Here is an 11,831-nt window from a genome sequence, read left to right as displayed (position 1 = left end):
TCGTTCTCGATCACGCGTATTCGGTCTGACCCTCTTCAGTTCGGACATTCTTCAGTTCGGATCCTAAGCTTCTCGGTTCTTTCTTCTTGGTTTGGATTTCACCCCTATTCTCGGATTCGGATATCCAGCTTTGCAATTTCGGAATTTCCATATTTTGACTTATTTTTGGCCAAATTGCCACATTTTCGATCCAACAATTTCATTTTCGGTCCTTAGGCCTCATATTTGATCAAAAAGACCCATATTTGGTCAAATACTCTCGTTTTTGGTCAAATACTCTCGGTTTTGGTCGAGAAATTTTCGTTTTCGGTTTACAAACTTTTGTTTTCAGTCAAGGTTATTCTTTTTGGACAAAGAATTTTGACTTTCACCTTTGACTTTTAAATTTGACGTTTGACCTTTAGATTTGACTTTTCAAGTTTGACTTTTCAATTCTGACTTTCAGGTTTGACTTTTAAGTTTGACTTTTCTTTTTAAGTTTGACTTTATAAGTTTGACTTTCGAGGTTTCATGTCAAAGGGGATTTTTCTTGGCTTCATAATCAGTTCTATTTTTGGTAAATTATTTTTGTGAATAATGAGTTCATCAATCACAAAAGAGGTCAATGAAACTTCCTGTTCTCAAGCCTGTAGCGATACAATTAAATTTCTTCGTGGTCAAATTGATATATTACGTAGAGACAATGAGGACATTAGGTATGAAGGATACACTCTCAGGAAGGGACAAAAACCCTTAAAAATCAATTAGATGCCAAAATCAAAGACTTTAGAAAACTTCAAGAAGAATACAACACAAAGTATGTTCGTTATGATTATGCTCAACAAAAATTGCCGAATTAACTGTCGGACTTGATGCATTAAAAGCTAAATATAAGGATGATGAATTTAAATTTAAGAAATTTGACGTGTCAAGTGAGGTAGTTGTGTCCATGATAGAAAAACAATTAAGATTTAAAGAAAATCAGAATAAGGGTCTAGGGTATCACAGTGTTCCACCATCCTTCAATGACAACTACACCCCTCCCCTTGAAACCAATGAGATAGAGACACCTGCATAGTATGGCCAAACCCCTGTACCAGCTTCAATTAAGACTGAACAATCTGGCCCAACTAAGAACATTGAGGTGAATGACACTAATGTTTCTGCCTCATGTGCAGAGCAGGTCAAAGTGCATGATGGGCATGAGCAGAACACAAATAACTCTTGTTCTGCTGAAAATTATTCAAAAATTTGTGATGAGGTGAGCAACTCTAATGCTTCTACTTCATGTGCAGATAAAGAAGCAGTGTAATATGGGAGTGAGCAGATCAAAAGCAATTATGAGCTTGCTGAAAGTGTTTCAAGGGCTTGTGATGATGATACTCCCACTGTGGAAAAACCCAAGCCACAAAAGTATGTTAAACAATCTGTTAAATGTTCTTGTGCTTGTGCTTGTGGAAGTCCCTTGAAACAAAATTCTTTTGGACAAGGACCAAGTCACAATCTCATATATATGAAAAGACAGACTTGCTTTAACTGTGGGATTCCCACTCACATTGCCAGAAATTGCCCATATCGTGCATATGTTCCCTACTATGCACAAGGTTGGCAGAACGCGCCAAGAGGGAGATCTTTCAAAAGAAATCCTTCCAGGTCACAATCACGCAATGGTGACTGGAACGCGAAAAAGGCCAAGAATCAAACTCCCAAGGACAAGAAGGAAATGTCGGCCAAGAAGCCAAATTCAAGAGATAGTCCAGTTAAACCAAGATCGGTTAGGTCAAAGACATCTCAGAGTTCAGTTTCAAGTTCTAAAGCGAGTGATAAGGCATCCATCAAATCAAACAAGAAATGGGTTAAACCCGACTACAGATGGGTACCAAAGGTTCACACTCCTAAATCACCTAATGATTATAACATTTCTTCATCTGTGTGTGATAAACAGGATATGTCATGGGAGAGAGTACCGTGTGTAGATGATAAAGGTTAACCCAGCTTCAAAATGGACTGGGTTCCAAAAGCTAACTAATCCCGCACTCTGTGTCAGAGCAGCTATGGAGGAATATCACTAGACTTTGGTTTGTTGATATTGGCTGTTCCAGGCACATGATAGGAGACATCTCTCAACTACATTACATTCAGATGTTAAATTAAGAGTATGTGTCCTTTGCGGGAAAGGAAGAGGAAAGAGATCACAAATGGCATCCATCAAATGGGGATCGCGCTTAACGATGTGTTGAATTTTTAGTTTGTTAACCTCGTTCCAAAATTGCTGAATTCGTTGCTGCATCTGCTTGATGTTATCAAGTCATCTGGATGCGTCTTCAATTGCTGAAATACGGTTTGAATTCTTTCGATACTCCTGAGTTTTATTCAAATGATTCGTTACAAAGACAAATTATGATTATTATTATTATTATTATTATTATTATTATTATTATTATTATTATTATTATTATTATTTTGTTTGTTTAAATTTGCGCATTTATTCATATTTCTTCCCCATACACAAACTAAGGGGGAGAGAAAAAAAAATTACAAAAAATATGTTTTCTTTCGTAAGTATTTTTGGGAAGTGATATGAGATTTAGTGATAAAGGACAAGTTAAATTGCTTGTCAACTTTTGATCCCAAAAGTTTCTGTTTTGTACATTTTGTATTTTATTTCTGTTTTTGTTAAATTTGTTTATATTTTCTTATATACACAAATTTAGGGGGAGAATTAAAAAAAACAAAAATCATAAAATTCAAAAATACAAAAATATTTTATTTCTGTTTTATTTCTTTTTTAGAAAAATCAAAAATCCAAAAATATTTTATTTTGAGTATATTTTTATAGTTATTTTCATTTCTTAGTTATTTGTATTGTGTGCTAAGTTTAGTTTTATTTTGTTTTTATCTCAAAAAAAGTTGTCTTGAAATGTGAGTTCTTAAAAGAAGAGACTCAAGGAGATTGTATCGGAATATTCTGAGCAAGGTGAAGAAACTTGAAAAGGGGAAAGGAATTGACGGAAGTTTCAAATACGAATGATAGATTCTTTCATATTGAGACATATACCAGTCTTGATAGGAGTCTTCGCATCAAATGTTAATGATCAAAAGTCATTTTCTCCATGACTGATGTGAAACACCCAACCATTCTTCACCCATATCTAAATTTTCTCCATTAAATCATTTCCATGTACCGGTACCCCTTGAGGTTTGAGTATAAAAAACAACTCGGCTGACGGTTACCAAAAATTTTGTGTTCATGATCTTAGAAGTCATTGTCACCATGATTCTAAGTGAAACCCAAAATCCAAAACCCATCAATTTCTGAATTGACGGTGAACATTTTAATGTTCTAGATATTTTCACCCATGAAATTGATGGATAATGGTTCAGACCTGGTGTGACACTGTACAAAATGTCAGTTAGGCAGTTTCTTTCTAAGAACTGTCGTATTTAAGGAGTTGGAAGTCTGAAACCGTACAAATTGTCAAATTGGTCTTGTCAGCTTTCTTTACCTAAGAACAGTCACGGCACCGGGGCGATTATCGCTGAACGTCTCGCCAAGGGCCAAGTTAACTTGTTTAACTTGAAAAACTGTATTGAGATCTTTGATCTAGGATATACAGGGGCTAACATCAAAACTAGCCACGAGTAGTTCTCCGATACTCAACAAATCGTAGTGCGTTCCTCCGTGTTCACACATATACTGCGAGTATTCTCCATCTGAGCCAAGTCCGAGTCCTTAAACAACTGTGGCGAGAAGGGTCTTTATGATTATGTAATCCACAGGGACTTTTTAGTCATTTGTTACTTTTTAAGGCGCAACGATGATCGTTAAAGAATACTCATTCGAAGGAACTGGAAGTGAAGATTATTTTTCAACATTCAATTAATCAACCCCAGAAGCAAGGTGAAGCTGTATTTGAAGTTATGTGACAGATTGCATTGAAGCTTCCTTAATCAATTTGCTGCTATCTATGAACTTGCTGAAGTGATCCAGAAGAATTGGTCTCTCTGTTATTATCTCTGAAGTGTTTCAAAGCTAAAAGTGCTGATTTTCAAGAATCTATACAAGAAGCCTCTACACCCAATGTGCATTCAAGGTCAATTCTTTGAAGGAAGTCCAACTACTAAAGATGAAGTTATTCATGAAGATTCATATGTTCATCTTGAAGTTGTAAAGAAATCGAAGATAAAAGTTGAAGCCAAGAACAAAGCAAAGATTGAAAAGAAAAGAAAGCAATAAACCAAGGGGGAGATTGTTAGGACTAAATTATGGTTTATTGTAAGTGAAATGAAAGCTATAAACCAAGGGGGAGATTGTTAGGTCATAAATTGTGGTTTATACTTTGCTTTTCATAAGCTTTTAGAGTTCTCGGTTTAGGACCGAAAACACCATGTTTTGGTGTTGTTTGGACCAAAATCACATGTGATTTTGGTTAGGCTTTATATTATTTTGTTTAGGTTTTGGGCTTGGGCTTGGTTATTAGGCCTAGGTATATATAGTGTTATTTAGGATTGAAAATCAGTTAGAAGTGAGCAAAGGACGTTCTAGGGGCTGCCAATAAGCCAATAACACATTTTTAGAGAGAACCAAGAGAGAACAGTGTGTAATCAACATCTTATGTACCCGACTATTGAATGATAAAAGTGTGCATTGAAGATTAACTGTTTGTGTTCTTATCACATATTTGATCTTGCATTATACACTTTGATTGGGATTCCGCACCATCAAAGTGAATCCGATTGATTTGTAGGAGAATTCGGGACTTACAATAAAGGAAATCAATTTAAAATCCTACTAATCATAACCTTGGTTCATCTGCATCGACACATACCTCCCCTCATCCCAAACTATCATCTCTCCACTGTCACCTGGTGGGATATCAAGTCCATCAAGCAAATTACACCATTTGTTTGCAAATAAAATGTAATATAATGGTAAAAAGGGGTATCGATCCTTGGGGAAATGGTTGTATTCAATCACCAATGCAATCCAATAGAACTATTGTAATAAAAATAACTAACTACAATTAAATTAAGGGGGGAGGGGGTTGTGATTGCTTTAAAACTAAAAGACTTGAATAACTAAAAAGGTTGCAACTAAGCAAGATGGTGAGATGCTCAAATATTGGAAAGAATTGGTCAACCAAGGCAATTCAACACAATGAACAGTTGTATGTTTATCATTATGATTCAATATGAAGCTTATCATTTGTCACACCCCCAAACCAGAACGGCGGAAACGTGTGGGGGTGGATGACTTTCATGTACAATATCATAACAAATGAATAGTAGTGATCAAAGCAATACAACCATCATATAGACAAATAATAAGTTTTACATTGTGCTCAAAACATTATTTTGTTGGTATCAAATATGAATAGCAAAAATGAATAACGTGATGCAGCGACGCCCCATCCACCAAAAACTCTTGTAATTACATGTTTACTGGTTTCCTGATAATACAAGTGATTTTGAAAAGTATCAACAATTAAGTTGGTGAGTTCATAAGCGTTTTGTATGAGAAGGATTTGTAATTGTTTTATGTAAAATGATAGTGTATACTTCCAGAAAATCCAATATTTTCTTTAAAAACGAGTTGTAAGTCTTAAACCCAAGACTAAAAATGTAAATAATGTTGTACTGGCATATACTGTAACGACCCAAAAACCGAGGGTAAAAATTTCATTTTTAATATAGACAAAACATAGATATCATTTATGCCAACATCCAAAACATCATTAATTAAAACATTTATCAGAGTTCATCCCAAAATCATTCAATGCGGAAAACATGGGTGTGTGCACTGCGATCAATCTGAGCCCTTCTTTTCCAAATCGATGATACCTGAAACCAATAAACAAACTGTAAGAACGAAGCTTAATGAGTTCCCCAGAGCATACCCCACACAGTCCACATAATCACATAATCCATATTAGCTATAAAAGCTACATAAACCATATCAATCACGTATCCATATCGATCACATAGCCATGCATATCAACATATACAGATGCCGTGAGCTCGTCCCCAGGGTCTTACTCCAGGATGCCATAGGCTTCCCACATGGTCTTACACCTAAGGGCCATGGGCTCTCCCATGGTCTTTGATAGGAAAGCCATGGGCTCTCCACATGGTCTTACATCCGATTGCCATGGGCTCTCCCATGGTCTTCCATGCAAATATCACAAAGACAACTAGCATACCACATAATCACTAGCATACCACATATACATGCATACCAGACATATCAGTAGTGAATCTACAATAAACACTACAACATAGTAGGAAAGCCATGGGCTCTCCACATGGTCTTACATCCAGGTTTCATGGGCTCTCCCATGGTCTTACATACAAGCATACGACATATACCGCTATCATACTTCCTAGAACATAACCAGCTAACATGCCACATACTACAAATAAAATGGACCGGCCTTGGTGCCTTAGACCCATTGGTATGGTGAGAAGACTCACCTGGCACTGCTGAAGCCCCACAAATCAAACTCTAGCTGCTGGATGATAGATTCCAAAACTATCAACATCAAACAATACCCAATTAATAATTGGGTTCCAAGCCGAAGGTCCAACTCACACTCCAACGGCCCAATAGACAAGTAATGGGCCAAAGCCCAACATATGGCCCAATTTTCCAAATTTGGCCCAAACCTCTATATGGACTTACTTTAAGGCCCAACCAATTATTCTAGTCTAAACAATTGGCATTCTGATGGCCCAATAGCTAATAGTCCTCAAGGCCCAATTATGGCCCACTTATGGCCCAATTTTCCAAATTGGGCCCAAGCCTTTCCAATGGGCCTTATCCTAAAGCCCAATAATTTCCTTAGTCGGTAAATATGTTCCCAATTGGCCCACAAAGGCCCGCATCAGCTTAGTCCAATAAATGGCCCAATAAGAACCCAAAACCCATTTAGGGTTTTTCACATGAAATGACGATTAGGGTTAAGTGTTCCTTCTTACCCCATTAAGGACTTAATCCATTAAGTCCAAACATACAATGAAATCAGGCTTGAGTCATATCTTCACTCTAATGGTCCAAAATGCGGGTCCCGATAAGTCCAAACCAATAATACCAAAATTAGGGTTTTCTAAACCCTAATTAGGGTTTCTAACCCATTACAATCCAATTAGGCCCAAAAGCTAAGTCCTTAGGCCCATTAGGGTTTCGCTAGATGGGCACCACCCACTACCACCTCACAGTGGTGGTTACGGTAGATGGTGGCAGGTGGTGGTAGATGGTGGCACACACACTAATACAAACAAACACACACACACAGCCACCCTAGTGGTGGCCGGTGGTGGTAGATGGTGGCAGCCACCACCTTACGGTGGTGGTGGTGGCCTTTTCTTGGTTTCCGGCTAGACAAACACCCAAAACACATATTAGAAGCAGAATCACACACCCACACAGCTCACAGCCACCTCCCACGGTGGCTGGTGATGTTAAGATACGACAGCAATGGTAATAGCTTCGTCTCCGGTGGCTGCCACCATAGCCGGCTGCCATGGTGGTTCTTCATGGCCTTTTACTCGACTGAAACCCACACACACGAGATTACACATGGTCTTGCTCGCAAAAGGAATCCAGCAGGTGGTGTAAGGTAGCAGACGAAGACTATTGGTCGGAGGACGTCATCAGAATGGATCAGTCGTTGGAGCAGTCGTGGTGGCGCAGCAACGGAAGAAGGTGGAGAGGGAGAATGGGTCGGGAATAGCTATCCTAGTCTTCGCAACGTCCGGTGACAGTTTCTTCTTCAATGGAAGTGAGCAACGGCGGCAACAGCTCCGGTCTTAGACTTTGATGGTTGTAGGAGCGGCAACGGCTGGGTTTGGCGGTCACAGTAGCTTCTAACGCCGGTTCACTACCCACCTTCGCTCTGCATTCCGCCGCTGGCCTCCGGTGGGCTTCCCGGATGTACACTGCATTCCCGATAACGGTGGTGTTGCTACGATGGCGAGATATTGGTGACGGAGGCGGGCTTCCATGGTGGCGACGACTAGAAGTGAAGAAGGAGGTGGCGATTGTTAGAAGAGGGAGGCATATGGGTGGTGCGGCTGAGTGTTCTAGGGTTAGGGTTACCGGGACTATATACCCGCCTCCCATAAAACTTCCTTCCATAATGACAAGATCAGTCCTTCCGTTCTCTTTTTCTTTCAAACTAAGTCCACAATTTACCCTTTCTACCCTGACTTCAGAAATTTCTTTCAACTCCAATCCCAAAGTTTACCCAACAACCCCCAGCTTTCAAAATCCTTTCATACCAAGTCTAATACTTACCAAACACCCACTGTCTTCTAAAAATCTTTACAAAATAAATCCCAGAAATACCCTTAGCCCCCGAATAATCCAAATTATAACGTTTGGCTCCCTAAAACCAACACTCTGCTAAATAATATGAATTTAGGGTGCCTATTCGTTCATCAATTTTTATCTATTTATTTATTTAGTAACCAGGATGTTACAACTCTCCCCCACTTAAATTAGATTTCACCCTCGACATCATTCCTTACCGTCCCTTACACGCCCGACAACTTGAACGACATGGTCAATGCCCCAAGCATACCATAGCCTCTCCAAGGCAACCAAAACCAACCCCGCATGGTTCTAAAACCCGAAGATGAATGAATTCCTTGCAGCATGATCGCTTCTACTCAATCTGAAACCTGAAGTCTCGAGATGGTCTGTCTCCCTGACAGACCTCCCGGACTGAATCTTTGCCCATTTCATTGCACTTACCTCCCAACTGGCTTTTCAACCTCTGGTAACTTGAGATTCCTACTAGAAAACAGACTCACAGACAAAATTTCCTTGCTGTACACTTATATTTGACCGAAGCTCAGATAATCCCTCGAAACAAAGGACATCTAACCGATTGCTGAGCCAAAACATCCTCAGTAGTCCCACGCGACCTCCGATGGACACCTCGTCTAACAATAACTGCCCTATCTATACCACCACTCGTGGCTCCTTCAATCCATTTGTTAGTGTCAAACATATTGTAATGTGTCGAAGTTGTTTGAGTCAGTTTCGAAAGTTATTTTATCTATTTACTAAGGCATAATAGTTTCGAAGTCATGATGTCTAGCCCTTAGTATTTTTTGTATACTTTCTTATTCTCCTATAAATAGGAGTTGTACTCAGAGTTAGATAGAACTTTTCCAAGACATTCTGTCTAGATTCTCTTTGTACACGAAAGTATAATTGAGCTATAAACCAGATCTTATTTACTCTTGTTGTTCATCCTACTTTGATTACTCTGATTACATTCATACTCGATTAAATCACAACTACAATTGGTATCAGAGCAGGAATCAAACTGCAATGATCTGATTTTCATCCTATATCAATTGTATTTTGAGTCTCATTTTTGATTCAAAAATTTCCGCTCGATTGATACTGAAAATCACCCTTGATCTTCAGTTGTGATTCGATTCTGCAACTTGTTTGTTTAATCGAGTGTTCTTCTTGTTCTTTCTGTTCAATTCACCCATTAATTCTCAAATTTTCTGAAGTTTTTCTGAAAATTCATTCGTACATCCATGGCGAATTTTAACATGAACACGGTGACATCGTATTCTCATCTCCTTAGATCGTCTACGAAGATTCCAATGCTGATTCTGGAGTATTACGATCAGTGGGCTGATTGGATGGAGGAGTACTTGAATGGCATAGATGAAGAGCTATGGAAATGCATTACAAATGATGTAATTCCCCCTTCTTCTGTTGAAAGCATGGGTACTTCTTCATCAACTCCAAGTGTAACTGAACAAAATGATAGGTTGAAGAATTATGAGAAGAGATGCATGAGAGAGCTTCGCGGTGCTCTTCCTCATATGGTGTATAATCATGTTCACACTTGCAAAACCTTAAAAGTGATCTGGAATACGTTGAAGGACAAGTACCATGGGAGTGAGAAGACTAAAATCAGCTCTGTCAAACAATGTCTGATTGAATTAAGAGAATTCAAATAGAAAGATGGAGAAACGATTGAAATATATTACGATCGTCTGAACGAGCTTATCTACAAGTGCACAAGGTATGGAATCAAAAGGACTAACATGGAATACAACATTACTTTTGTTATGGGTCTTCGTAAAGAATGGAGGAGTGTTAGTTTGATGATTAAGACACAACATGGCTTTGATTTTTCTACCTTGAATGATGTTTACAATCAGCTGAAAACTCATGAAACCGAGGTGAATAAAATGGCCGAAGTGTCAAGGATCAGTCTGGGTGGTCCATTAGCTCTAGTTTCGAAGGTCAGTGGTAGAGAAAGTGAGAAGGAAGTTGCTGAGAACGAAGGTTCTGATGAAGGTCTTATTGTCAACTCGGATGATGAAGCTGTTGCATTTTAATCCAACAACAAGGTGAAGAAGTTCTACAAGAAACCATTTAATGTGAAGATGAAGTCTGAAGAAACAAAAGGAAGTTATTCTGGGAAAGTAAGTGAGGAGAAGAGGTTTGAGAAGAAAGAGGTAAAGGCTGAGGATTCTAAACAAGAGAAGAAGTTGAAGGGTGATTCAGGGATAGATTATCATTACTGTAATGGAGCAAACCACATGGCTAATGACTGTATGCTCAGAAAGAAAGAAGAGAAAAAGCATAAAGTGAAGGATGACACTTATTACTCTGAGAAGCTGGAGGAACTCAAGAAAAAGACAAAAATATTTCACTTGTGGCAAGAGGAGAAGATGAAGATGAGGGAAAATATCAGATATGGTCATCGGGGTCTGATGACGAAGAAATGAGGAATCCGACCCATGGGGCCATGTATGTAAAGTATGAGGATGTAGAAGAAGCAAATGTGACAGGCAAATGCTTTGTTTCGAAGTCTGGAGATAATGCACCAATGACTGCAAAGGTACGTTGTCTACTTTCATCTTTTAGCATTCCTTCATCTGCATATGATTCTGTATTAACTGATTTTGATGCTTCTGTTACTGATGTGAATAATCTTGTTATTTCTGCTAGCAATGAAGCTAAGAAAGCTAGTACTCAGTTACTAGAAACTCAAAGAATCTTGGAAACAAAGAAGACTAAGATAGATTGTTTAGAATTGCACATAACCAATATTATGATAGATAGAGATAATATTAACACTGATAATAAGATTCTGTTGAAACAGAGGAACATATATTGTAATTCTACTAAGAGACTATGGAAAATTAACTGAATTACATCATTCGTGTGAAATTAGTAAAGAACAACATAGGAAGCTTCTACCATTTTTAGCTTTTGAAAGAGAAAGAGTAGATGAGACTTCTTATGATTGTGAGAAGAATATTTCTGATTTTGACAACGTTCCAGATAATAGATATAAATATGGAATTGTGAAAATTGATGAATGTTTGGATGCTAATGAATTAGTTGACATTGTGAATGAAACCTTAACCAAGAATGAACAAATGAAGATTTTGAAAAGAACTGAGAATTCGACATCTGATTCTCAAACTAATTTTGCTGATATTGAAGATAATTCTGATAATATCAGTGAAATTAGTGAAATTGAGGAAGAAGAAACTATCGATTGTTCTCATTTGTCTGTCATTAATGTCACATCTTTGAGTAAAGGCAAAGAAAAAAGTAATGATTTGTTCGTTAAGACTAACACTGATCACGCCTCCACTTCGAAAGATTGTGATTTTGATTATGTGAGTGTTAGAGAAAGCGATACTGACAGTAGTGATGATGAGAAGGACTATGAAGAAATTTCGAAAAATACAAGCTCAAAAACTGATGATTCGAAAGAAAATGAAATTCCAAGAATTGTTGTTGATCAAGTGTATGGTGAAACATAAAATTTCGACAAAGTGTTCAAAGAAAAGGGTTCTCATTA

Source organism: Lactuca virosa, chromosome 8 (assembly GCF_052849685.1).
Source record: "Lactuca virosa cultivar CGN04683 chromosome 8, Lactuca_virosa_CGN04683_v6, whole genome shotgun sequence".
Lineage (NCBI taxonomy): Eukaryota > Viridiplantae > Streptophyta > Magnoliopsida > Asterales > Asteraceae > Lactuca > Lactuca virosa.
This window is presented reverse-complemented; position numbering follows the sequence as displayed.